Here is a 3,889-nt window from a genome sequence, read left to right on the forward strand (position 1 = left end):
TCTGACCTCCCTGCACTCAAAATGGATTTTCTGGAGCTACAGAACTTTAAATGGCGCACTCTCAACGGCGTTGGAAAGTAGACATCCAGAGCTTTTCAGCAATATATAATAGTTCATACTTTATTTGGGAATTGACGAAGTAAACTGGCGTTGATGTTGCTGTCTGGAGTAAAACGCCAGAAACACGTCACGACCCGGAGTTGAACGCCCAAAACACGTTACAACTTGGCGTTCAACTCCAAGAGAAGACTCAGCTCGTGGATAGATCAAGCTCAGCCCAAACACACACCAAGTGGGCCCCGGAAGTGGATTTATGCATCAATTACTTACTCATGTAAACCCTAGTAGCTAGTCTAGTATAAATAGGATAATTTACTATTGTATTAGACATCTTTGGTCTCAGTTTTATTTTATTCTTCATCTAAGGAGACTATTGATCACATTTTGGGGGGGGAGGCTGGCCATTCGGCCATGCCTGAACCTTTCACTTATGTATTTTCAACAGTGGAGTTTCTACACACCATAGATTAAGGGTGTGGAGCTCTGTTGCACCTCGAGTTTTAATGCAATTACTACTGTTTCTATTCAATTCTCTTTATTCCTATTCTAAGATATTCGTTGCACTTCAACTTGATGAATGTGATGATCCGTGACACTCATCATCATTCTCACCTATGAACGCACGTGATTGACAACCACTTCCGTTCTACCTTAGGCCGGGCGCATATCTCTTGGATTCCTTAATCAGAATCTTCGTGGTATAAGCTAGACTGATGGCGGCATTCATGGGAATCCGGAAAGTCTAACCTTGTCTGTGGTATTCCGAGTAGGATTCCGGGATTGAATGACTGTGACGAGCTTCAAACTCCTGAAGGCTGGGCATTAGTGACAGACGCAAAAGAATCAAGGAATTCTATTCCAACCTGATTGAGAACCGACAGATGATTAGCCGTGCTGTGACAGAGCATTTGGACCTTTTTCACTGAGAGGATGGGATGTAGCCATTGACAATGGTGATGCCCTACATACAGCTTGCCATGGAAAGGAGTAAGAAGGATTGAAGGAAGAAGTAGGAAAGTAGAAAAAGAAAGGGCACAGTATCTCCATACGCTTATCTGAAATTCCCACCATTAATTTACATAAGTATTTCTATCCTATGTTATTTATCTTTATTTCCTGCTTATTATTTATTATTTTTCGAAAATCCATAATCAATTATAATCCGCCTGACTGAGATTTACAAGATGACCATAGCTTGCTTCATACCAACAATCTCTGTGGGATCGACCCTTACTCACGTAAGGTTTATTACTTGGACGACCCAGTACACTTGCTGGTTAGTTGAATGGAGTTGTGTCCACACATAGCAAAGAGCCATTATAATTATTTCATACAACAACAAAGAGTACAACATTGATGATCACAATTTCGTCCACCATGCTCCATTCAGAAAGCATGTCAGACGGACACTTTCTGATCAATTGTTTGTATCTTTTCCAAGCTTCATAGAGGGATTCACCTTCCTTCTGTCTGAAAGTTTGGACTTCCACTCTAAGCTTACTCAATTTTTGAAGTGAAAAGAACTTTGCCAAGAAGGCATTGACTAGCTTTTTCCAAGAGTTCAGGCTTTCTTTAGGTTGTGAGTCCAACCATATCCAAGCTCTGTCTCTTACAGCAAAAGGGAATAGCATAAGTCTGTAGACCTCAGGGTCAACCCCATTAGTCTTGACAGTGTCACAGATTTGCAAGAACTCAGCTAAAAACTGATGAGGATCTTCTAATAGAAGTCCATGGAACTTGCAATTCTGTTGCATTAGAGAAACTAATTGAGGCTTAAGCTCAAAGTTGCTTGCTCCAATGGCAGGGATAGAGATGCTTCTCCCATAGAAGTCGGGAGTAGGTGCAGTAAAGTCACTCAGCACCTTCCTTGCATTGTTGGCATTGTTGTTGTTTTCAGCTGCCATGTCTTCTTCTTTGAAGAATTCTGTTAGGTCCTCTACAGAGAGTTGTGCTTTAGCTTCTCTTAGCTTTCGCTTCAAGGTCCTTTCAGGTTCAGGGTCAGCCTCAACAAGAATGCTTTTGTCCTTGCTCCTGCTCATATGAAAGAGAAGAGAACAAGAAAATATGGAATCCTCTATGTCACAGTATAGAGATTCCTTGAGGTGTCAGAGGAAAAGAAAAATAGAAGGAAGAGGTAGAAGAATTCGAACTTATCAAGATAGAGTTCGAATTGTGCATTGAGGAGGAGTGTTAATCCATAAATAGAAGGATGTGAGAAGAGGGGAAGAAATTTTCGAAAATTAAAGTGAAAGATTTTAAAATGATTTTCGAAAATTAAAGTTGGGAAAGAAATAAAGTGATTTTGAAAAAGATTTTGAAATTAGAAATAAAAAAGATATGATTGAAAACTATTTTAAAAAAATGTGATTAAAAAGATATGATTGAGAAACAATTTAAAAAGATTTGATTTTTAAAATTAATGACTTGGCTAACAAGAAAATATATGATTCAAATATTAAACCTTCCTCAACAGAAAAGGCAACATACTTGAAATGTTGAATCAAATCATTAATTGTTAGCAAGTATTTTTGAAAAATGGAAAGAAATTGATTTTGAAAATATATGATTGAAAAGATATGATTTGAAAAAGATTTGATTTTGAAAAATTATGAAAACTTGAAAAAAAATTTTGCATTAAAAACAAAATCTTCCCTCTTGTGCCATCCTGGCGTTAAACGCCCAAAATGGTATCCATTCTGGCGTTTAACGCCCAAAATGCTACCCTTTTGGGCATTAAACGCCCAGCCAGGCACCTTGGCTGGCGTTTAAACGCCAGTTTTCCTTCTTCACTGGGCGTTTTGAACGCCCAGCTTTTTCTGTGTAATTCTTCTGCTGTATGTTCTGAATCTTCAATTCTCTGTATTATTGACTTGAAAAGACACAATTTAAAATTTTTTTTGAAGTTTTAATGATGGGGAATAATCAAAATGCAACCAAAATCAAATAAACAATGCATGCAAGACACCAAACTTAGAAGTTTGTATACTACTGACACTAACAAATTGAGAATGCATATGAGAAACAACAAAACACACAAAACAAGAGAATTTAAAGATCAGAGCAAGTAAATCATCAAGAACAACTTGAAGATCAATGAAGATACATGAATTAATTCAAAAAATGCAAGAAGAATAGAAGCATGCAATTGACACCAAACTTAAAATGAGACACTAGACTCAACAAGAAACATAAAATATTTTTTGGTTTTTTTTATGATTTTGTAATTTTTTTTTTGGATTTTTCGAAAATTATATGGAAAAGAAAATAAAGAGATTCAAAATTTTTAATAAGAATTCCAGGAATCATGCAATGTTAGTCTAAAGCTTTAGTCTAAAGAAATTAGACATGGCTAGCCAAGCTTCAGCAGGACATTACATTCAAGAGCTAAATTGATGAAGATCAATCAGCTTTGGTGATGATAAGAACATCATCTTGAAACTCTAGAATTCATTCTTAAAAATTCTGAAGAAAAATACATAATCTAAGCAACAAGATGAACCGTCAGTTGTCCAAACTCAAACAATCCCTGGCAATGGCGCCAAAAACTTGGTGCATGAAATTGTGATCATCAATGGCGCCATTAACATGGTACGCTCAATTGCAATCTCAACTCTTTATCACAACTTCGCACAACTAACCAGCAAGTGCACTGGGTCGTCCAAGTAATAAACCTTACGCGAGTAAGGGTCGATCCCACGGAGATTGTTGGTATGAAGCAAGCTATGGTCATCTTGTAAATCTCAGTCAGGCAGATTCAAATGGTTATGGGTGATTTATGAATAAAGCATAAAATAAAGATAGAGATACTTATGTAATTCATTGGTGAGAA

Source organism: Arachis hypogaea, chromosome 2 (genome assembly GCF_003086295.3).
Source record: "Arachis hypogaea cultivar Tifrunner chromosome 2, arahy.Tifrunner.gnm2.J5K5, whole genome shotgun sequence".
Taxonomy (NCBI): Eukaryota; Viridiplantae; Streptophyta; class Magnoliopsida; order Fabales; family Fabaceae; genus Arachis; species Arachis hypogaea.